Source organism: Cryptomeria japonica, chromosome 10 (assembly GCF_030272615.1).
Source record: "Cryptomeria japonica chromosome 10, Sugi_1.0, whole genome shotgun sequence".
NCBI lineage: Eukaryota > Viridiplantae > Streptophyta > Pinopsida > Cupressales > Cupressaceae > Cryptomeria > Cryptomeria japonica.
The window spans coordinates 687,624,309-687,651,202 of NC_081414.1; positions in this window are offsets into that span (position 1 = coordinate 687,624,309).

The window sequence follows — 26,894 nt, forward strand, 5'->3', positions numbered from 1 at the left end:
TTTGTGATTTCACAGGAAACTTTGAAGATGGATCCACAAAAATTAGAGGCCATACTCAACTGGCCAACACCTAAATTAGTTGGGGAAGTTAGGAGTTTCCATGGTTTAGAAATCTTGTAGCGCAAGTTTATTAAGAATTTTAGTCATATTGTGGCACCCATGATAGAGACCATCAAAGGAGAGAAGAGGAGCAAATTCCAATGGACCAAGGAGGCTGATCAAGGTTTTCAGTACCTCAAGAAAAGGGTAGCATATCAACTTATCCTTACTTTACCAGATTTTAATAAGGTATTTACAATAGAGTGTGATGCTAGTGGCTATGCCATAGGTGCAGTGTTGAGTCAAGAGGAGAAGCCAATAGCTTTCTTTAGTGAGAAGTTGAATGAAGCCAAAAACAAGTATTCATCCTATGATTAGGAGTTGTATGCCATGGTGCAGGCACTTAAAAAATGGAGACACTGCCTATTGCCCAAGGAGTTGGTGGTATAAATAGATAATTGTGCTTTGAGTTTTCTAAATAGTCAAGAGAAGTCGAGTCATCAACACATGAAGTGGGTAGAGAAATTAGAGTTCTATACTTTTACCATAAAGCACAAGAAAGGGCAAGCTAATAAGGTAGCTGATGCTTTGAGCAGGAGGACAATGATGATACAAGAGGTGCAGTTTCAAAGTATAGGAATTGATTCCTTAAGAGGTATGTATCAAAATGTTACAGACTTTCATGAAGTATTTGTTGTTTGTGAGCAGTTGCAGGGTTCTTTTCACAGTGAGTATGTAGATTATGTAGTACAAGGTGGTCTTTTGTTTAAGGGAGCTCAGTTATGTGTCCCAAAGTGTTCTATGAGAGAAACTTTGATCAGAGAGAGGCATAGTGGCAGTCTTGGAGGACATTTTGGATGCAATAAGACATTGGATTGGGTTAAAAGGTTTTACTACTGGCCTAAGATGCACCTAGATGTGAATAATTTTGTGGAAGACTGTGGTATATGTCAGAGAGAAAAGGGGTCAAGTTATAATGCAGGGTTGTATCAACCTCTGCCCATACCCAATAGACCATAGGTAGCCATCAGTATGGATTTTGTTTTGGGTCTACTAAGGACCAAAAAGGGATATGACAGTGTGTATATAGTTGTGGATAGGTTTAGCAAGGTGGCTCACTTCATTGCATGCCAAACAACCAATGATGCCTCCCACATTGCAAACTTATTCTTTAAGGAGATTGTAAGGATCCATGGATTTCCATTATCCATTGTGTTTGACAAAGATTCAAAGTTTATTCGACATTTTTGAAGAAAATTATAGAGAAAAATAGGAACCAATCTGACTTTTAGTTCTTCCTATCATCCTCAAACAGATGGGCAAACTGAGGTTGTCAACAGGTCATTAGGCAACCTGCTGAGATATCTGACTAAGGAGTACAATCAGTCATGGGATCTAATATATGACTGTAGGGAGAGTATGCATACAACTTCTCCAATTCCTAAGGAGCACAATGAGTTGTCATATATGGTTCCATACAAATTCCCTATACTCTTCCCTATACTCTAGTTGATTGAGAAAATTCTTTGGCCCCTATACCTCAATCACGTATGATAAAACAATCACTAAAAGAATCATTTACATAATTCACCCATTATATTCAACTTCTCACCATAACATTAAAACCTTATGAATTCCCATGCAATTTTTCTATTCTTCCTTCTCATGTCACTATTGGGTTGCAAAGTTGTGTATGAAGAGGCATAGGTATAAGTAAAATGAAGGAATGCCAGTCTTTTATTCTTTTAGACTATTAGATTATTCATGAAAATTATACTTTAAACTTCTCTTTTTTTATCTTCATGATTATTTATCCTTATATTGGTCTTATTTCATATCAATGTCCAAGGTTCAAAGGTCTTGTGATGGGTTCAAAGGTCTTTAAATATCATAAACTTTATCTTTAATAATAGTAGATTGTTATTTGGTAAAACCTTTTCCATGGACTTAAACTTCCTATCAAACTTCTACATGCTTTGGACAAAGATCTTTGTCCTTTGTTATGGAACACCTAAAAGATCTATGCCACTACCATTTGTGTGACAAAACATGTTCTTGACTTATATTCTAGTGTCCTCTTCTTGAAGACTATCTTCAGATAATTTGATTCGTCTCCTGATTTATTAAAAGTGCAAAAGAGAGATTTAATTCACATCTTTGTATTTTCTTGATATCAGGCCATGTGAATTTGCTAAAGGTTTAACATTAGTAATTTTTCAAAGAAAATGTCTCTCATAACCATCTCATACTATTCATTCAACCTTTAGTATTAGAAGAATGATAATAAAATATATGGTCACCATGATTTAGGTTAACACAAATAGAAAGATTTCTTTTATTGAGAATACTATTATGACTATCATATTACATTGTTGATAGTATATGTGTCATTGTTTTTGTCCCTACATAGCTTTGATTCTCTCCATAAACCCTTCACAATAAGCTTGAAATATTATAATGACAAGCATGCTCTTCTTCTAGGGTGTTTTCAGACTGACTCATTCTCTTAACTATCCTATCACTTGGCCTCTTCATTGTGCATGTGTGAGCCTATGTTTGTTTCAACATGACTAGTATCTTATCCTCATGCAATTCTCACTATTATTTATTTCTACACTATGAATTTCATCGTTTGAAGACCATTTCAAATTATGAAAGAGGTTTTTTTTGCCTTCCCCTTGAAGAAAAATCATTACAAAACTATTATCTACTCACTGCATGTTTTCTTGAAAACTGTATCTAGGATTCTTTAAAGCCTCAACCAAGATCATCAATGAATCTAAACACTAAAACAATACAATAATAGTCACAAAATGTTTGCAAGGGTTTTGAACTATTTGGCACTTTCTTATGGTGTTAAAAGAACATCAATTTACTATCCAATGTTGATACAACTAAGACATGCAATAAAGAAACCCAATGCATTGTGAACATACCATGGAATCTATGTATCCTCAATAACCCTTGAAAATATTTAAATTAACAATTTTTGTCATATATGCATACATAGACCTGAGGGAAGCTCTTTGCTAAGATGTTCAATATCTCTAACTTCTCTTTCAATATGCCTACATGTTCTTGTATGATTAAAGTATGATAATAATTTAAAGCCAAACCATCATTCCCACATTTTCTTTGCTCATCATGAGTGCATTTTTGCATGAAACATCCTTTAAGTGGGCTTTGATGACATTGAAACTTGAGCATAACAATGAAAAAGAAAGATAGAAGGTTTTCTTCTTTGTTACAATTCATATCATAGGTTAAAATGTTTAGCAATGCTCTTCATTATGCTCAATTATAGTCCTAGATGCTTATGAAAACATGCAAGCTTCAAACAAAGGAACCTAAAAGGAATAAAACCCTAAAATGTTGACATAGTTTACTATTACTCAAACTTCTTATAGCATAATTTCCCTCTACACATGCAACATGGAGTTGACAAAGTCAAATAATAAGGATTTTGAACACTTTTACAAGGCTATTGTATCTTGAAACCTTTATTAAATGCTAAACATCATGAAAAGAAACAAGACATAACCTATGAGCCTAAAAAATGAAAAAAATAACACTTTACAAAGTTTGCCTTTTGAAACCAATTTCAACCTTCAACACCATTAACACCTAACACATGGCACATGTCCTTGTCAAAGACCATTTAAGCATAGAGGCAAAAATAGGTTAACGCAAATATCATGTACAATGAAATATGTTTTAAAGCTATGACTAAAAGATATAAATTGTAGTGACTCAAATAGAATACACCTTCTACAACACAATTAAATACAATCACATCCTAATAAAAAACATAGAAACAAATTTATTACATCACTCATATGAAAATCACATTCCATAATTTAAACCATAATTATATTACATAATTACATATTTCTCATAATTACTTAACATTGAGAAAGTCCTAAACAATTGTAACTTTTCATTTCCTTCATTACTTTATCAAACAAACTAACAAATTATATTTATTTGAGTTTAATATAGATTAATTACTATATATTTATTAGACCTAGATTTATAGGCTTTGAGGGGTTATTAGGGTTAACTATAAACAATTTGAGCTCGTGTGCAAGGAATCACGAGTAAAGATTCCTTTCGGCGCTCCATACCATTGACCTAGTCTTTGCAGCTGTTCCATTACTCGCTAATTGGAGATATATATACACATCTCCACCTCATTCAACTCGAATGTAATTGGGCACATGTCCGCCATGAAGCGTTCAAAATCCTTTTACAGTTTTATTCTTATTTTTATGTTTAAATCATGGCAAAAAGGACGCCTTTTATTCCTAACAAATGCTGTTTTTGTTGAACAAGATGATAATTCACGTAGGATGAGGCGGCCGGGCATCTGTCGACGTGGCTTGCATATTCATGATCCTTATATAATGGATTCTCGCTGCGTGTAATCATTCAATCATCATTATTGAGAAAAAGATTTAGCCTGTCGTAGTTTCATTGGCAAAGCAGAGGAAGAAGAAGAATAGTAACCATGCGTATTAATTGCTTCAGTGCAGTTGTGAAGGAGAAGCGTGGAAGAGTGAAGATTATGACAGCAGATGGGGAGGTGATTAAAGTGTGGAGTCCTGTGAATGTTAAAGAAATACTTGCTGATTATCCAGACCATGAAATGTTTGAAGGAGATAAGAGCAATCGACTTAGTATGCACAGTCGATCTCTTTCTCCGAACACACTGCTTCGACCAGGCTGCCTCTATTTTCTCATTCCTCTCCCCATTCAGTCGACACTCTCTTCAACCTCTTCTCAATCCCATCGACCACAGATATATAGTAAATCTGTTGCAGATGGAGATTTAACGACAGGTGATATTAAGTCGAGATTGATTTCGTCGACTAATAACGGATCCACAGTGCGCCTTAGGATTAGGGTAAGTAAAGAAGAAGCTTCTTCGTTTCTGTCGGTCGATGTGAATAAGTGTATGGGAGATGTACTGGGAGATGTCCTGGCTCCCTTAATTCAACAGGCGATCAACAAGAAGCGGCAAAATTCTTGGGATTCGTTTAATCGGAGATGGAAACCCAGTCTTGAAACAGTATTCGAAGAGCTAAGCCCACGTTTGTGATGGTTCTAGGCAGTAAAATTATTTATTGATATGTATATTAAGGCTGTTGTTCTTCGTTTTGATCAAACAGACAGAACAAACATGTCTGTAATTTAGTGGATTATATGCTCAATATGATGGTCAACCCAAAATATCGAATAAAATTTGTGCTGTGATAATGTATCCAGATAAAATTTCTTGATTATTGAAGCCTAAGATGCACAAGCCACCGTTATTTATTGTAGAGGAAATGGAGAAATTGAGTAGTGTATCTATTTTGATCTCGATTATGCACAAGCCACATTTCTTCGACCAGGTCGCCTCTATTTTCTCATTGCTCTACCCATGCAGTCCACACTCTGTTCCACCTCTTCTGATGCCTGTCGACCACAAATATATAGTAAATCTGTTTCTGATAGAGATTTAACAACAGATGATATTAAGTCGAGATTGATTTCATCGACCAATAACGGATCCACAGTGCGTCTTAGGATTAGGGTAAGTAAAGAAGAAGCTTCTTCGTTTCTGTCGGTCGATGGGAATAAGCTACAAATAAAGGAAAAGGGATTTGTTGTAAAGAGACTTCTGAGTTGATTTTGTTGTAAAGAGACTTTTTCACATACATTAATTAGGGCTTTATTTCTAGGAAAACTGTACAAATTTCTAATAAAAATAAGGTTTATTTTTATTTTCTCAAAATTTGAGAAAGGTAGTTAGTCAATTAGTTTGTATAAGGAATTTTGGAAGTATATAATTTTACATGGTGATGGAAAATCAATTTTGAGGTGGATTGATGGGGTTTCGTATATGTCAAATTGTTAATTTTTTATGTGTCATCTTAATGATGGTCTTTGTTATACCAAATATCATTTGTGAAAATGACTAGTTAGACTTTTGAAAGTTTTAATAAAAAACATAATCATTTTTTGGCACCCTAATTTGGACATGTTAATGCTCATAGTATGCAATTTTCATGAATCTCTTACTTGTAGTCTTTGAACTTTATAATAAATTTTGTTTAGTTTTAAATAAACCTATAAAACCCATAACATCATTTATGTGTTTGTTGTTGGCGTTCTTTAAAATTACAATTACTTTAGCTTTCCCATTTCATATAGTACTTTCTACTAGAAACTACACCCAACAATCCAAAAAAAAATTGTGTGAGGCAGATTTTGAAGTGATAAATCTATTCACCAACACCTTCTTAGATGGGATTTTCCCACATGTATCACTTAAATTTCCTTATTGGTTACAAACTTGACAAAAGAATCTCGCATTTTATAAAAAATGCATTAAATAGAATTTCCATATTTATATTTTAAGGTTATGTGTGTAGGAAGGGCAATTTTTATTGTCATATTCACACACTTTTTAGCAAAAACTACTCTAGATATCTTTGTGTACAACCTTTTCAACGACTAAGAGATGTCCAAAAGAGTTTCCTATACTTTTAAAAAAAAATTATAACTCCTGAACTCTAATGTTAATCAAGTGGTAACCTAGTCGAGTTATGCAATTGAAGAAAGATTCATAGAAGAATCAAAGTCTGTCATCCATTTACATAAAGATAGATGTTTTCTAACCAGGAAGGTCCCAGTAGCAAATGCACCATTAATTTAGTCTTTAACATGTCATATAATAATAATTTTATATTCACTACAAAACGAATTTTTTGTTTAAAAATCTTTCCTAAAGGAGACGTTTTGCTCCAAACAAATGTTGTCTTTGTTGAATGAGATAATAATTCCGTAGTATGAGGTAGCCCTGGATGCGTAGACATAGTCTGCATATTCATCATCCTTATATAATGTGTTTTCGCTGCCTCTAATCATTCAATCCTCACAAGCCTTCAAAATTTTCGTTTTCGGGAAAAGATTGAGCTTCTTGTAGTATCATTGGCGAAGCAGAGGAAGAAGAAGAATACTAACCATGCCTATTAATTGCTTCAGTTCAATTGAGAAGAAGAGTGGAATAAAAGTGTGGAGTCCTGTGAATGTTAAAGAAATACTTCACCAGACCATGAAATGTTTGAAGAAGATCAGAGCAATCGACTGAGTATGCACAGTCGACCTCTTTCTCCAGCCACACTACTTCGACCAGACCGCGTCTATTTTATAATTCCTCTCCCCATCCGATCCACACGCTCTTCCACTTCTTCTCAGGCCTGCGAACAGCAAATATATTAAAAATCTGTTTCTACTAAGTCGAGTTTGATATAGTCGACTAATAAAGGATCCACGGTTCGTCTCAGGATTCGACTAAGTAAAGAAGAAGTTTCTTCATTTTTGTCAGTCGACGGAAATGGGTTGATGGGAGATCTATTGGCTCCCGTAATTCAACATGGGATCAAAGAGAAGACGCAGAATTCTTGGGATTCGTTTCCGAGGCGATGAAAACCTAGTCTTGAAACAATATTTGAAGAGCTGAGCCCACGTTTATGAATATATTCATAAGATATATTTTAATACTTTAAGCACGAACTATTAGGAAAAGGTCAACCATGATTAAAAATAACATCTTTGCATAAAAAGAATCTTCATAATATGATAATGTAATTTAAGTTGCTAATGAACAAAACAAACTGAAACATTTATAAGAATCTAAACCTTCGTACATGTATTCCTTATACTATTTGTCTTGGTTTAACACTCTTTATTAATACAAAGACTTCTTTTTCAAGGATTACTTATTAATACAATAGCATTACATCATTGTGATGGTAGGATAGGTACAAAATTGACATATAAAAGCTATTAGAAACTTTTATGGTAATGCAAACAGTAGGATATGCATCCAATTGCATCCATGTTGCCGGTTGGAAAAGAACAATATGATCTAAGAAGAGGCGACGGTTCTGTTTGCTATAAAATACATGCATTTTGAAAGGTGAAAGCACAAGCAATACACTTGATCTATTTAAAGATAATTTCATGGAATGTATGTATTGATTGTTGATATACACAAGACACATGTCTTTTTCTTATATATTTAGACCTCACTGCATGCACAAATATAGAAGCTTACTGAATTGTTTGACAAATTGACTCAATGGAAGAATAAGCACACAAGGTTTTGCTGAAATTTCAGGGAAATTAAAATGGTAGCTTCAGACTAGATTCCATTGATTTTCCAAAATTCCCTTTGCCATGCTAAGAGATTCAAAGTATAAGAATATGCGTTAAGTTTTTACAAATTTTCATTTTGTCGAGAGGCATCTACAATGACATCAAAATGTCCATAAATAAAAATATATTTTTGAAACAATTTGACATGCCGATGACAGGTAAATGCATGAAATATGCCACGTTTCAACTTTTGTCAAGGTGTTATTTTGTTACTCCCAATAAAATAGAACCCTTGCCACTTGTCTCCTGCTAGATTTACAGCTTTTTGCGTGTAGGACTTTAAGACTTTAATGGATTTGTATTCTTGGTATTTACTTTACAAAAACATTTATTTTACAAATGATTATCTTCTATTATAAGACATCTCTCAGCATATTTTACATATATTTTTTAAATATAGACATACTAGTTTAATAAAACACCAAATACAATACTAATTCCATTGTCCTGAACCAAAATGAGATTCTGGAACTAGGTATAGAAATTTAGAAAACCAACAATACCTAAAGGATTGATGAATTAGTCAATATTATAGCTGCAATAGCTTCAATGCATATGTAGGACATAGACCCGACGTGTTCTACTTGATCAAATGTCTTAATGAAAGGAAATCATAAAACAGTAAAGCATACATTAAATAGATGAGATTATTTAACATACTCAAATAATAGCATACCTGTTATCAACACCCTTGAAGATGTTTGTATATGAAATCATCCTAACCACTATATCTATATTTTAAGATTAGGTTGTGCAATAATTAAGATTTTATTAAAAACACTGAAAAATGTTAAAACATACCTGTGACTACCAAAATCAATATAGGTTTCAAGAGGGAAGGAAGAAGTGCTTACTATATCTCTTATTCCAATCTATCCTAATCTTTCTTCCTCTCTTTAAGGTTAGAATGTAAACACATTGGTTTGAGTGGGTGTCGCTACTGATTGCTCTCATGGAGTCTCCTCTTATTGGCGTTATATTAATTGTATGGTGAGAGTTTTTAGGGCTTGACCCCTTCCCCCTACTGGTTGATAGCGTTGAAATAGGTGTAAAGCTCGAGAGGATTCAGGCAACATTCCCCTGCGCATGCAAAATGTTTCCTCCTCCTTTTTCTCTCTTACCGTTTGCTATATTTAGCCTTTCTTTAAGGCGACACGATTAATTTTTATCACAGAAAATAAATTAATGAATAATGAATTTTCTTTTCAGTAATGTGTATGTAAAGTAAATAGAGTTATGACATATCAACCATTAGAATATCTTCTATCTTGAGTTTCTAGAATTTAAAGTTTGTGTATAAGAACTTCTTCATATCTATAGTTATATGGTTTGTCATCTCTTTTTATAAGAAAGTCATCTCTCCATATAAGATCTTCATCAAACAAATATTAGTACAAAAAATCCTCTTCTCAACATCTAGAATATGAGAGGTGATCAGATTTTCATATCAAACAAAAGTAAGGAAAGTACATAGAAATGCCATCTACACTATTATTCCAAGGAAACCATTATGCAAATTTTAATTTTATAAAAATTACAAAAAGGAAAAATGTATTTAACATATAAATAATATACCATAACATAGTTGTGCATGGGGATAACTCTTTCAAGAGAAAACTCCACACTCCAAACTATCTCAATGTACTATTTAATGAACTATAATTACAATATACTTGTAGAGAAAGCCTTCACAAGAATATCGTCAATAAGAGATTTAGAAGAATTCTAACAACTTCACAATATCTATAAATCTGACACACAACCTTCATTCTAAACACCTAAGATATAGGAGATATAAGACATGAAGCCATTACGTGGTAATTAGAAAAATCATGAGCAAAAATCGCTAAAAAATAACACCCAAAATTATCCCCAATCAAAGAGGCCTTATGATGCATCACAACATACATCATTAAATTGGTCAACAAATGTAACCTACCTTGATAACTCTTTCATGCATCAACAACCTTTTGCATTTCCTATGCAAAATTTTTGAGCCCATAATTTTTTATGTAGTGGGTTGATTGGGCCCATTTTTTAAAAATAAAGAGCTCAAAGACATCTACATATTAGGAATCATTGTAGGTAGTGATGAACAATTAAGAGTATTTATTTCAGCCAAAAACAAATTCTATAGCCCATGAATTAAGTTTTCTTGTTTTCATCAAAAATAAAATTTTAAATGTAATATTAATATCAAAACCAAGTTCCTCCCACTCTTTCTCACTCTCCCTTGATTCAAATTTCATCCTCCTACCTAAACTTACTTGTCGATCTTAGGTCATTAGAGCAGTTTTCTACCTGTTGGGCCTATGGTGGTTGCTCACTCCTTGGCCTTTTGTGTTTGCAAGGGAGGGGGCGTGGCTTTGGTTGCTCCTTTGCTTGGGTTTTTGGTGGTTGGTTTAGCTAAGGTTTGTCCTAGCCTCATAGGTGTTGGATTTTCTTTGTCTATTTGTAGCTAGGAAATCAGAAATCATCAAAGCAAGTAGTATTAATAATAGCTCAATCACGAAAGCTCAATTGCAATGATAAATCCTAAACACACTCAATAAAGACATGAAAAGCAAAACATTCAAAGCTAAAAACTAAGCAAACAAAATGCAGATCTGAATGTCTCCTTCATCTGGCTCCATTGTCCTTCTTTCTTCTCCAAATAGCCTTTGTTTGTGGATCTCACCTTCAAGTGCAAAAAAACTAATGTGAAAGCAAGATTGACATTGGCACAAGAATACTCAAAGCGTGATTGATTTGACAAAGTAATTCAAACAAGTGATTATTCGATAATGTGATTAATTAGCCGAGATTGAAGAAATTCATCCAATTTATAGACAAATTGGAGAAAAGACAAGATTAGCATGAAATTGATATTAGAAGCAATTGATTTCAAAATGGGAAAATTGAGTGGAAAGACGAAGGTTATGACACCTTCTATGTCATGAATTATGACATATTGCCAATGCAATGGTTAGAGAACTAGAATCTTATGACATCTTGCTATGCCAAAAGTATGACGCATGAGAAATTCATGCTTCCACCAAAGCACAAAAATAGGGAGAACTAGAGAAAAATTAATTAGGTGGAAATTGAATTTAGGAAAATTAGGAAATAGGCGGAAATTAGGAATTAGGAAATTTAGAAAATAGGAAATTAGAAATGATGAAATTAGGAAATTAGGTAAATCAATTAATAATTTGTCATTTATTAATTAATTCACAAAAAGAGGAATAATTAGTTAGCCAATTAAATTAAACATTTAATTGTGACACGAAGACCTAGGATAAATAAATAAATTATTTAACCTAGAGGAAGAAAATGGAGAGAAAATGACAAATAAGGTTAAATGAATAAATCATAAAACCCTAGAGAATAAATAAAAAATGCAAGGATGACAATTAGGTCTTGATATAAAATTGATTTGATGTTGATTCGATCATGATTTTAAATTAATAAATGATCAATGTTGACAAACAATTTTTATTGATAAATGCACCAATTTACGAGGAATAATGACAAATTGATCGAAATTAACACGATTGAAAATGATACGATCGATGACAAATTGATCGCAAAATGACAAGATTGACAAGAGGACAAAACCCTAATTAGGATTGACGATGTCCAAAATGATGAAAAATTAGCATGCACATTAATGCAACAGGATAAGATTGACCGAAATCATGACAAATATTGTTATCGACAAGACCAAATTCGAGAGCGAGATAAATGAAGAATGCAGAAGAATGACTCAATGCTCGCAAATGATAAAGACCAAGTACGTAACATAGGAGAAAATGTTAATGCGACGCAAATACCTAAAATAAGGCAATGCGTAAATGTTAAAGCATGATTCCGCAAGCGTTGACCATTTTTAGGTGTCTACATTTTGCCCCTCTTTGAGACAATGCGATTTTAAGCGTTGTTTCAAAGAACAATAATGAAAATGCCCCAGACAATAACAATGACATATGCATGCCCCCTCGAGGAATTGGCCGGAAACATCCAGAAAAGAGGCCAATTGATCGATAAGAATGATAGAACATGATAGGAGCAAACAGACTAACAATCGGAGATCGGATGCACGAAGGACAAACAAAAGAAGATGCAAAAGACCGTGACCAATATAAGATGGATAGGGTGCATGTCTATCTATGCACTGACAAAGATCTATAAATGAGGCAAAGAGAGTGAAAATTGCTCATTTGCACTAGCCAAAGAGAAGAATTTGTTGCTCTGGAAAAGGACACTTGTAGAGAGATGGTGAACATTCCAAGGGAAGATCACCTCGAAGAACATGTACGCACGTATAGATGATCGGATGATGCAGGAGTAGTGGTATGTATCTCAAAAAACCCATGTTTTCAATTTGATGAATTTGACTGGCTTGCGGGACATTGCGGGACCCACAGGGGATGCAAAAAGGGACTCCTGCGCTTGTGTAGGGTGAATCCTGCGCTTGTGTTGGGTGACACAGGCGCAAGTTATGATACACAGGCATAGGATGCAGAACACAAGCGCAGAAGTGCACTGGCAACCCTAATTTTGGTCAAAACAGCATGCAAATGATCCGGAAAGGGGGGATAAGGGTAGGATAGGTCAGAATAGCTTAGAAACACCCTGATTTGGACATGAAACAAGGAAATGCAGCCCGTAGAAGGAAACCCTAAAACTGACAAAATGTGCCCCAATTGTGATGAAGAGTCAACAATATCCATTAATCACGCGGGAGAACCGACCAGACTGCTTCATGTTACGACATAGACTCAGAAGCACGGACATAGATACATTAGTAGGATTTGGGATAGGAGGGACATCATCCTTGAGACATGGCAGGGATGAGGAGGATAGAGGGAGCACCCAGTGATAGAGGCACGTACTCCTTAGGATAGAGACAAATGTAGTTTGACATTTTGTAGTTAGCCTACGGGCCATACTTAGGACAGACAGTCCAATTTTGTACTCCGATATTATTGTGACATATGATATGATATGCATCGAGATGATGGAAGGCAATGTGTTATGACTTATGTTATTTTCCATGTATGGATGACTTATGCACTTTTTATGTATGTTTATGGATGTATTTTATTTTTATTTTTATGTGTTTTTGATGCATTGATAATATGAAATGAATAAAATGCTTGATGTGATGTTTGATATAATGCAAATGTACTAACCAAATGGATGCAGGATACATCATATGTGTTTGGGGAAATCGGAGCACTAGACCGAATTGACTATCCGAACTGACGGAAGAAATGTTAGTAAGAAGAAAAATGAGATGGAAGACAGTTAGAGATGAAGAAAAACTTGCTTTCACTAATGCACTTTGTAGGTGAGAACCTTTATTTTAATGTAGCGAAATGGATGCGTAGCATCATGGCATTGAAGGCCAGAGCTGAAATGCAACCCTTTTTGCAAAAGACAGACACATCACAGACAAATAACAATCACAACAAAAAAAGAAAAGGACCATGAACCATCCCGGCCACTCTAAATCACCCAGTGACATCATCGAGCAACATAGGAACATTATTGAAGATAAATCAATAAAAAGATAAGATGCACACATTCCAACAAGTCAAACAAACATCTTGATCTTCATTGTCAAAAGTTGAAAGTGCTGATAGGACGATCATGCTGTCTGGTTTCAGGACATGCGATACCCCGTCTAAGACAGGACACAGTCTGGTTTCGAGTATACCACACCCTATATAAGACCTATGATAGTAGAGACAAGGACAAATGATATTGAGGTTGATTGATATGACAATTTTGATCAGTTTGAATGTCTAGTTTGATTGAAAAAGGTCATCTGTTTAAGCGTGATTTGCAGTAAAGCGCAGCGTTGGATTGCGTGTCATTGGATTTATGCTCAGTGATCTGTCTTATGCACAAAGGGGATCATTTATTGCAAAATGCTTGTTTTTGGATTTTAATGTTTTGAAAAAAAAATTTGTGTTCATTTTTTTTTAGGACTTTTTTGACTTTTTAGGAATTTTTTTTTTTTTTTTAAGGACATTTTTTTGATTTTTAGATATTTTTTCAGGACATTATTCAATTTTTTTGAATTATTTCAGGAAATTTTTCAATTTTTATGATTTTTTTAGGACATTTTTCAATTTTTATGATTTTTGCCCCCAATGTCTAGCAAGGCAAGGAATATGACAGGTGAATAAATAGGCTTGCTAAAATGTTGGTGGATAGAGGGAAGACAAAGGCCTTTTTATTATGGAGACAACGCGGATGCAATTTTCAAGGGCTATTGCATGATGGGACAAGAGACTGGATATGATAATGTAAAGCAGGAACATGGCATGAGGGACATGTCAAGAGGTTCTTGAAACTATGTTTAAATTTTGCGTCCTTATGTCAAATCAAGATCAAGGAACAAAAAAAAAAAGAGTGTATGGATAGTGATAAGATATGGATAGGATAAGAAAGACCAAGAATGGATAAGGGACATGGACTGAAGGTCGGGATTGGCTAAGGGATAGTGGCAAAAAGTTACAATAAGACAGGGAATATGGATGAAAGATTATAATAAGCAAATGGATAAATGACCAAAAGCTATGATAGACGGAAAGCTGCAAACAAGATGCATGATGCTCATGATGATCTTCAGCCTTGTCAAGATCAAAGGTGGAAAGAGGAAATGGACCTGAGGGACAATAAGATATGAAGGGTAATGACAGGGGTTCGATAGGATAATGAATGGCAATAGGATATGAAGGAGGAAACCTGCCCCCAAGTGTGGTGTGCAAGAAGTTCATGGATTACGCATGATGCCTATTTGCCAGGTTTTCATCACGGTACTTGCCCAAAGCGCCTGTTTGCAAGGTTTTCACCAGTGGACGAATTATTTTTCTTTACTTTTTTATTTTGTCTTTTTTTTTCACTTTTTTTTTTCAATTTTTTCCTTTTTAAAATTTTTTTTTTTGTATTTTGACTTTTTCAAGAGAAGATGGACACATGATAGGGGATGGAAGAAGGACTCAAGCGTCTTTTTGTTTGGGTAGTAGCCTTGAAAAAAAATGGACCATGACCTTTAAAAGCATGCTCAAAGACGTTGGTAGGATAAGGACATGGAAAATAAGATGAAACTAAGGCAAGGATTTATGCAAAGGATGGGATCAAAGGGATTGAAGGATGGAAAATATGCATTGGATAATGGATAGGGTATTGGAAGAATTGTGCTTGAGTGGATAGAAATGTTGGCAAGATTGACATTGGCACACACCTTGAGGGGTGATGGACTGATGGAGGAAAGACGTATTTTGGATATTGAGATTTTGATGAAGGAAAGGCTATGGATTTTGGGACATAAGGGCCCAAAATGGATGAAGAAGGTGATGGAGGAATAGACTTGGAAGGTTTGGATGGAGGAATAGCAACTTTGGATGCCAAGTTGGATGTTTCTTTTTGTGCTTCAAGGAGCTTCTTAGGGATCCACATGGTTTTTGATTTTTCATGTTTTTGTGGTTCCTTGGAGTGCATTGCCAACACAAGGGATTTTGGAACCCATATATATTTTGACTTTGCTTTATTTTGCTCAGTGGGCCTTTGTGGCCTTTTGGATATTTCTTTTTCTTTATAGATAATATTGTTCTTTGTTTTGACATGTCGATTATATTGGACATGTTGATCCTTGAATACATGTGGATTTCTAGACTTATGACTTTTATACTTGGCATCCAAATTGCTTGGAGGGGGAAAGGAATGCATGGATTGATATGAATGCAATGGAGTTCTTTTGGATTGATGAAATTTACTCAAGGATGTGTGCCTTTGCTGACCTTGCATAGAGGATGAAGGAATATAAGGACCTAAGATGGATGGAAGGTGTATGTTTTGATTTTTATGGAGGGATACCAACGTATTGAGAGTGAGTTGTGTAGACATAACCCTTAAGATCTTCTTTAACATGTAGGGATTCTTTCTTATGGAGATCTACTCCTTTGCCTTTATGAATATCTTGACTTGTAGGATACTCTTTTCTTTGGGAAGAAGACGTGAGTCCATTATGAGGTGGACATGATATGAGAGAAATAATGAGATCTTGAAGTGGATCGGATTGCACCAAAGTAGAAGAACACATTATGCATGTCGAGGGTTCATGAACATCTTGCACTGACATGTTAGAATCATGAGAGGAATTAGGATCATGAGAAGGACTAGGATTGTGTAGTGGACATGGTTCAATGACAGGCTCTTCAAGAGATGGAATGGGAGAAATAATGGGATCATCAAAAGAAATGCGATCTTGGAGTGTATATGGAGCATTAAGACAAGGAGATGGAGGAACAAAAGGATCTTGTGGTGGATCTGAAGGAATGATAGGGTCTTGTGTTGGAAATGAATTTGGAAGGATACTTTGATCTTGACAAGGAGGAAGATCATTGGAATCCTCTTTAAAGGTGCTTTGCTCTTGACTTTTAATGGGATCATTGGAAAGGATGGAAGGGATATCTGGAATGTCAATGGGATTTGAAAGGAAATTTCTTTCATGAAACGGAAGGGGATCATTTGGGATTGGATGGACTGGGATATCTTGATCTTGCTCGAGGAATGGAGTGTCAATGGGATTTGAAAGGACATTGTGTTCTTGGATAGAATTGACAGGAATAAGTGAATCATTGCGAGTGTCTGGGGAAATGGGATCTTGGTCAACAATTGGATGGGATGATAAGGTTTCAGGATCTTGATCTTGATCTATTTCAAGACATGTTTCTGCATGCTCTAAATTATCCTCTTGACATGGGGTTGGACTTTGGATATGCATGGGGGATTCTGACAAGGGATTAATGCTTTGGCCTGAAGGAAATGCACTTTGAACATTTGTGATGGATTCTGGCAAGGAATCAATGGTTGAACATGAGGAAGAGGGACTTCGAATGGGGTCCTCTAAAATAGGTAATGGCAATAAAGTGCATGTTGGCATTGGGTCTTGTATTTCTGAAACATGACAAGGATGTGCATCATGAATTGGATTATCTTGGCAATCAATTATGGATAGCCCTTGGGTAATTGCATCCGTGGGTGTATTGTTTGATGAGGTCAATATAGAAGGTTCTTGTGAAACTTCTAAAGGTGTAGGGATAGATGCCACTGGAGAGTCAATTTGCTTGCGAGGGGATGAGGCAGTGCTAGACATAAGTGTATTATCTTGATCTTCTTCAAAGAACTCACTTGGTAGGTTCCTTAAGAGCCTTGCAATAAAGCCACCTTTCTTTCGAGGTTTTGACATGGTTGTATATGAAATTTGAACTTGTTTGGCAAGGAGTTGGTTCTGATCTAATGTCATGTTTTGATATTGGACTTGGTTCAATTGTTCTGACATGTTTGAAACTTGGTTTAGTGTGTGCTGCAACCTTTGTTTTTGAATGTTTGGTTGTGGTTGTTGACATTGATATTCCACCATTGGTTGAACCATTTGTGGACATTGTATAGTTGGTTGGACATATTGTTGAAATTGGACCATTGGTTGTGTTGGTTGTATATGTTGAACAATTGGTTGAACCATTGGTTGTATTGGTTGAAATCTGATTGATAGTAAACACTTTCTTGTTCTTGTTGTGGAGGCACATAATGTTGAAATTGATGTTGTCTCTTTTCTTGAAATTGTTTCATCATCTCTATTTGGGAGAGGAGAGCTGGTATGTCTGATCGTTCAAGAAGAGATCTTACATCAATTGGCTCAATCTTTGGATTTCGACTTGGAAATTTTTGAAACATTTTGGACATTTGTGATCTATTCTTCGCAATGTTTTTCACTCTTTGTTCCAAAATCTCATTTTCTTGAGCTAGTTTCTCCTCTAGTTTTTGTATTTGGACATTTACATCATCATGATAAGTTTGATCCAAGTTCTGAGACATGTAGAGATTGGATTGACATGATTGATTTCTCAATTGTGATGACATGGCTTCGTAAGAAGGTTGAGACCTCATTTCAACAAACATGTCACTATGAAATGCAACTAATGGGATTAAAAAATGCAACCTAAAGGATGACAATGCAACTTAATGTTTTTGTTGTTTTTGAATTTTTGGAGACAAACTTTTTGGAATGCAAATCTAAAAAGAGACCCTTAGGAAATTGAAATGATGTCTAGACTTCAAAGGACAAAAGGACCAAGTGACAAAAGGACAAAATGACAATGTCTCCCCTATATGCTTGGATACTAAGCTAGGTTTGACCAAATGACAATAATGACATAAAGAGAAAAGGTTTGATAAGGTCTAGATTTCTTAACAATGACTTAGGGTTTTTCAAAGATTTGGATTACTCAAGTATGACAAAACCTAGTTTTAACACTATATGCAAAGGGACAATTACTATGCAAATGACCCTAATATGATATGATAATGACCTAAGCATGATGAAGAGACCTAGGGTATGCAAATATGAATGTATGACAATGGTATTACTCTAATGCAAGAGGACATATGCAAATGGATGACCCTTATTGATATGCAAAGGAGTATGACCTAGATGAAACCTAACCTTGGTACTTGACAACGACTTTGCAAAATGCAACCTAGGATGAACCTAAATCTAAGTGACATGAATGTTAAGACAAGATTTTGAAAAATGTTTGACAACCATGTTTGAAGGTGTTTTGAACTTTGTTGGATGAAATGTTCTTATGTTTTACCTTGTTTTGAATCAATTTGCCTTGTTTTTGAAATGAGATGCAACTCAACCTTTGACAAACAAAGAAGACAAGATATTTCAACTTAGACTCAATACAATCATGCTCATTCACACATTTCTTATGGTAGGCAAGGACATTAGGTACTTGAGAGGTAGACTCATTATGGGATTCAAGGAGAATACACAGATGCTTGACCCCACGGGCTCCCCTCCATGACACTCACTTCTCAAGGCAGCCAAGCATTAGTCCCCATGGAAATCTCCCCATGGCGAACTTAGTATCTCTTCCAAGTATCCAAACTTGTCCTTCTCAAGCAACTAGAAGGATTTTTGGCCTCTAAATACAAGGTGTTTAGTAAGGATTTCTGTTAAGCGTTACTCCTTGATGTCATGCAAGCGTGATTGAGACATTAAGCCCATCAAGATACCAAACAAATGTAGTCGCGCAAGCACGATTTAGATCGTGAGGTCCTACTTAGATGTTGATATGAGAAAGAGTTCAAGGGTCATCACTTCCCAAGTAACTGCAATTCCCACGTAACCCTTCCTTCAAAGCTTTCGCCCATCAGGTATTTGTTTATAGTGAGTTAGAATGCCAAGGTATTATAGCCGTACTCACTTTGGGTCATTCCCTTCTCACGATTATCACTTGCTTGCAAAAGCAAGTGGTCGGGAAGGCAGGCCCTCTAAAGGTGACACACAATCAAAAACATGAGCATGGTATTGAAGATCTAGATTTCTGATCACCATAAGAAGGATGAGAGCATACTCTCCTACTCCAATGTGAAAGTCAACAATCAAGGCAAACATACATTCATTCCATCCTATTTAGAAATCACTAGGTGCCTAAATACTAATTGCAAACACAAAGTTTAGTTGTAGTCCAAGACAACTTGCAAAACCCAAGTCAGAAGTTTGATATGTTTAGTCTTTGACTATCGAACCTGCATAAAACATGTTAGTAGTTTCATTTATTGTCTTTGTCATGCATATGCCAAGGTTCTACATAGAGAATCAATACCAACAAAACCAAAAAAGCAGAAACAAAATGCAAAAGAAAACAATTTGCAAGTGAAAAACATTGTCTTTTACCTCTGTTTCTGGCCCTACACAAGCGCAGAATGTCTGACATAGACGCAAAATGTCTGACACAGGTGCAGAATGTCCTTAACATAGGCGCAAAATGTCTGACACAGGCGTAGAATGACTGACACAGGCACAGAAGTTCCCAGAAAACACTGCACTACCCTGTTTCTTGGGTTTTTGACTTGCAAATCATCTCAAAAGCACTCAAAAGCATAATTAGGGGGTTAGGTCACGTCGGGTTCACCAATTAATGTAGCTAGGAAATTGGAAATCATCAAAGCAAGTAGTATTAATAATAGCTCAATCACGAAAGCTCAATTGACATTGGCACAAGAATACTCAAAGCGTGATTGATTCGACAAAGTAATTCAAACAAGTGATTATTCGATAATGTGATTAATTAGCCGAGATTGAAGAAATTCATCCAATTTATAGACAAATTGGAGAAAAGACAAGATTAGCATGAAATTGATATTAGAAGCAATTGATTTCAAAATGGGAAAATTGAGTGGAAAGAAGAAGGTTATGACACCTTCTATGTCATGAATTATGACATATTGCCAATGCAATGGTTAGAGAACTAGAATCTTATGACATCTTGCTATACCAAAAGTATGACGCATGAGAAATTCATGCTTCCACCAAAGCACAAAAATAGGGAGAACTAGAGAAAAATTAATTAGGTGGAAATTGAATTTAGGAAAATTAGGAAATAGGTGGAAATTAGGAATTAGGAAATTTGGAAAATAGGAAATTAGAAATGATGAAATTAGGAAATTAGGTAAATCAATTAATAATTTGTCATTTATTAATTAATTCACAAAAAGAGGAATAATTAGTTAGCCAATTAAATTAAACATTTAATTGTGACACGAAGACCTAGGATAAATAAATAAAATATTTAACCTAGAGGAAGAAAATGGAGAGAAAATGACAAACAAGGTTAAATGAATAAATCATAAAACCCTAGAGAATAAATTAAAAATGCAAGGACGACAATTAGGTCTTGATATAAAATTGATTTGATGTTGATTCGATCATGATTTTAAATTAATAAATGATCAATGTTGACAAACAATTTTTATTGATAAATGCACCAATTTACAAGGAATAATGACAAATTGATCGAAATTAACACGATTAAAAATGATACGATCGATGACAAATTGATCGCAAAATGACAAGATTGACAAGAGTACAAAACCCTAATTAGGATTGACGATGTCCAAAATGATGACAAATTAGCACGCACATTAATGCGACAGGATAAGATTGACCGAAATCATGACAAATATTGTTATCGACAAGACCAAATTCGAGAGTGAGATAAATGAAGAATGCAGAAGAATGACTCAATGCTCGCAAATGATAAAGACCAAGTGCGTAACATAGGAGAAAATGTTAATGTGACGCAAAAACCTAAAATAAGGCAATGCATAAATGTTAAAGCATGATTCCGCAAGCGTTGACCATTTTTAGGTGTCTACACTATTATTTATCCTTTGAAGGCCTCCTTTGTTAATACTTTGCACAATAATCCTTTCCTGTGGGTTCAAAAGTGTGTTCCTTGTGCCTCTACTACTTCGATGGTAGTTTTGGGTCAATAAATGATTGATAATGTGGCTTTCCTCTCAAGTAATAGATTCATTTGTAAGTTTAGCTAGTTGTGGTTGTCGCTTCTTGGCTTGCATCACTAGATTTGTGTTCACTGAGTTCCTTTGGTAGAGCGTAAGATGGAGATCTACCCTTGTGTTAGAGATGTTTTTGTTGTCTATTTTGATTCTTCTAATGATAGGGATGTTGTTTTTTTGGTTGCCAATTCGGGGAGGGATTTGTGTCCTCTCTTGTTTTATCTTTGAACCCCGTCCTTTAACCTTTTAAAGGATTTTTTTTATGTTACACCTATTTGGGTGGGATTAGCATATCCTCCCTTACAGGTTTGGTATAAAACTACCTATTAGGCTATTGACAATGCATTTCTAGCCATTTCTTGAAGGTGGATTCAACTACTACTAACTTTTCCCACACTCTTTTTTTCTACATTTTAGTGGATACTACTCTATCCAAAGCTTTCCTCAAAGAGATTGTTTATAAGTGAATGATTTCCCTTGGTCTCATATGATTGATTATGAAGGCACTGATTTTCATTGTATGTATTATTTTCCTAATGGGAACTTATCCTCTACTTATCCCAGTGGATCTCGTAAGTTTTCTTCCTCAACTTGGTTGGAGAATGCTCTCCCTAATTTCTCATTGTTTTCCTTGAAGCTTTGATTGATGGTTCTAATGCTTTGAAGCCCCCTGCTCCCTCAACTTTGGTGGCTCAAAATGTTTATTTTGTTATTCCTAAGGTTTAGGAGGTTACTTCTATTGTCCCTAAAAATCCTCTACATTCTCTCAAGGTTTCTTCACCTTTTGTTCCTAATTAAAAGGTTTTAGTTAAGGTTTCTCCTTTTGTGCCTTGTTCTATAGTTGGAGGTGTACTTCATCTTTCTAAAGGGCTATCTTCCTCTATTGTCAAAAGGTTTTAGATTTGGATGATGGCTCTTCTTAGATAGTTGTTCATCATAGGAAGAAGTGCCTTCGTAAAAGGGTTTCTCCTTCTCTTGACATAGCTTTGGTTGTGAAGTTACCTAGAATGGATTCAAAGTCAAATTTGTCTTGATATGCTTTAGCTTTGTTGTTTCTTTGCTAATTTTGCCCCTTGTTTGTATTTTGGGGATTTTATTTCTTTATTTTATTGTTTCTATGCTTTGTACAAGGTTCTAGGTGGTTTCAAAATCCTACTTAATAAAAACCATTAGAAAGAAAGGTTGAGATGCCTTTCCCAATATAAGTCTAAAGGGCCCATCTCATTATATGGTGATTTTGAAGTTAAATCTACTTTATGGCCTTAGAACTAAATGTTTATTTCTTATTAGATTGTACTAAAATGACAAGAGATAGTGACCCACATCTTTAGCTATACCTTTTTTCTCTTCACCATTAACATTATGACTTTTGATGCTCAAAATTCAAAACCACAGTTTCTAGAGCTTTCTTCCATGTTTGGTTTTTCATTGCCTAGTTTGGGTTTGGTGCTTACACCTAATTTTACAAAGCTAGGCTGCCTATGGGAGGCGACAAAAATAGAATGGAGCCTACTTCCTATGAGAAATGGGAACACAACAAGGAGTTGTGGATGGTGATTACTGATGGGGAGCCTTGTGCTGTATCTCGAGAGGATTCATGGCAATGACCCAGAAATGATAGAGGATTTTGTGAATGGCTGGAAGAAAGGTATCCTCATGTCTTTTGGAGCATAGTTTAGAATAGATGAAGCCTTCATTGAGGAGATAACTGGATTGAAAATGGATGGAAATAATATTTACAGAGAGAGGAAGGCGATAGAAGAAGCCATTTCGGCCTTCTTTGACAAACAAAGTGATAGAAATTGGGTGTGAAAGATGGCAGACGACGGTTATAACAGGAAAGACTTGCATTCACTTTGGGCAGATATGGCTGAAGTGATAATGAGGTACATGACACTTGATGATCTCTATGCCAGTATCTCTCGTCACTTTATGATATTGAATCATTTTAGGCATAACAAAGAATTCTTTGCCTTTCTACTTGTTATCTTCTCTTGAAAATAGCCTGGCAAATCACGCTAAAATAGTGACAACCTTGTCTTGCATGAGGGGTTAATCATGCTCATCGTGGAATATGCCAAAGATCATGGGGTTAAACCCTCCTCGGTTGTCAAAACCCCCAACTCTTCAACCAACCCTGATGTACAAATTATGTCTGACATGAACATGGAGGAAGAGGGGTCTGATATGGGTATGGACAGGTGGGATCTCAATGTCTCGAAAGATACGAATTATTGTCCTTCTTAGGACGAGCCCCCCTCACAAAATATTACTCTTGGTACTGGTAGCAACAGAAGAAACAAACACCCTAGATGGGTTGTTAGTAAGTATAAATTCCCTAATCCCAATTTACATGGTTTTGGCCCACCCAGTACGAAAAAGTCCAAATTAGGAAAAATAGGGGGAGCCAAGGGAAAGGAGAAGGAAATAAAGCTTGACATCCTTGTTAATATTGAATAGGGGGATACTTAAAAAGACTCATATTTTGATATTCTCCTTAATAATTCTATTAAAAGCCATGTAAATTGCTTTCTTTGGGTCAGCAAGGAGATCAACATGTTGGAGGAAGGAATTAAAAGAATTATAGACACTTTTACTAAGATGCCCATGCCAAGCAAAACTGACAAACTTATCTGAATGACACAAAAACTTTCAGAAGATGTTAAGATTGTGAAAATGGATCACAAATCTAGGATTGGTCAGTTGGAGACAAGCTTGGAAGAGATTAAGGGTAACCTAAGGAATCCGGTTGATATTAGCAGGGAATCCATGAATAATAGTGCTCAGGGTCTTAAAAGGGTTAATGCAATGATTGTGGACAAAAGAGTCCAGTTTGTCACTAGTATCCCACCCTCAGACACCAAACAAAAGAAGAAAATCCAGGAGCCAAATTTGCAAGGTATGGGATCACAGGTCACTGCTGGTCCCTATATGAGGATGAGGAGTAGGAACTAAGAGAAGAGTACCTCTAGGTTCATCATGGAAGAGCTTGAGGAGATCAACAAGAGTATGATCCAAAAGAACTCAGAGCTGATGCAATCTTGGGTTTAGTGGCTTTTTAATTTTTTTCGTTAGTGGTTTTTGTGTTTTCTGCTATGTGGGCGTGGCTGCTATTTCTGTGTCTGTTCTATCGGTGTTTCTGGACTAGTTAGCGATTGTTTAATATTTTGTATTTCTCTTTGGCTTTGGGTTTTGGGTCCCTATAAAACCTGTTTATCTTAATAAAAAATATTATGACTTTTGACATGAGTCATCAAGTCTAGTTGCACAAATTCTTGGAACACTTGGTTTTATATGTATTCTTTTTTTTTCATCTAAGGGATATTTATTGACTAGGGGTTTTCTATTTAAAGACATTACTGGGTCCATTAGTTCTAATTATTATATTAGAAATAACAGATGCAATGATTGAGAAATGAATAGATTGAAAGCTTTATTGATCATCACTAGCTTGCATCAACATTGTGTTAACACAAAATACAAGAACAATTCAATATAGACATTTTGCATTCATCTATTGTGTGCTTTTAATCTTATTAGATCATTGATGGAGGTTAAGTACGACTCAATGAAGATCAATACTAGAAGCTTCACATAGTAGACCCTTGAAGTTCTTTAAAATCACATTGTCTAAAATCCAATTTATCTATAGAGACATGTGTTCAAGAGTATATGACAAGTGGAGATAGAATCATAATGACTCAAATAAAATACCACCACTTCGAATAGAATTACATGTAATCACATCTTAACAAAAAACACAATATCACATCATTTACATCAAAATCTCTTTCCATAATATAAACACAACCATATTACATAATTACCCTTTTCTAATCAACTACTTATCATCAAGAGCTAAACAACTAAATAATTTCATTTCCCTTATCACTTTACCCAACTATCAAATTATATATATTTGACTTAATTTAGTCCAAGTACTATATAATTTAGCAAAGGAAGATGTATAGGTTGATAGGGGCTATCAGGATTTACGATATCCATTTGAACCAGTATGAAAGGAAGGACAAAGAAAACATTCCATGAGGCGCTCCATATCATTGACCTTTGATGATGACCTGATCTATTCCTCGCTAATCTATACACCACCACCTCATTCAACACGAATGTAATTGAGCTCACGTGGATTACTGTGCACGATTCATGTCCGCCATAAAGCTTTCGAGCTTCTTTCCCAATTTTATTATTATTTCTAATCCGGTTTAAAGCAAATTGGCCCTAGAAGCTTACAAATGCACCATTAATTTAGTCTTTAACATGTCATATAATAATAATTTTACATTGAGGACAAACGAATTATTTTTTTTAAATCATTGCTGAAGGACACGTTTTACTCCAAACAAATGTTTTCTATGTTGTCTTTGTTGAATGAGATAATAATTCCGTAGGATGAGGCGGCCCTGGATGCGTAGAAATAGTCTGCATATTCATCATCCCTATATAATGGGTTTTCGCTGCCTCTAATCATTCAATCCTCACAAGCATTCGAAATCATCGTTTTGGAAAAAATACTGCTCTTCTTGTAGTATCATTAGCAAGGCAGAAGAAGGAACAGTAACCATGCGTATTAATTGCTTCAACACAGTTGTGAAGGATAAGCGTGGAAGAGTGAAGATTATGAAAGCAGACGGGGAGATTATAAAAGTGTGGAGTCCTGTGAATGTTAAAGAAATACTTGCTGATTATCCAGATCATGAAATGCTGGAAGAAGATCAGAGCCATCGACTGAGTATGGATGGTCAGCCTCTTTCTCCAACTACAATATTTCGACCAGGTTGCCTCTATTATTTAGTTCCTCTCCCCATGCAGTCCACACCCTCTTCTACCTCGACTTCTCACGCCTGTCGACAACAAATATATAGTAAATCTGTTTCCAATAGAGATTTAACCACAGATAATACTATGTCGAGATTGATTTCGTCTACTAATAACGGATCGACCACGCGTCTCAGGATTCGACTCAGTAAAGAAGAAGCTTCTTCGCTTCTGTCAGTCGACGGGAATAAAGTAATGGGAGATCTACTGGCTCCCTTAATTCAACGGGCGATCAACAAGAAGCTGAAAAATTCTTGGGATTCGTTTGATCGGCGATGGAAACCTAGTCTTGAAACAATATTCGAAGAGCTGAGCCCACGTTTGTGACGGTTCTGAACAGTGATATTGTAACAGTGGATATGTATATTCAAGGTTGATGTGTTGAGTCGTGAATTTAATTGGATCTGCTCTTGATTTTGATCATACAGGCAGAACAAACATGTCTA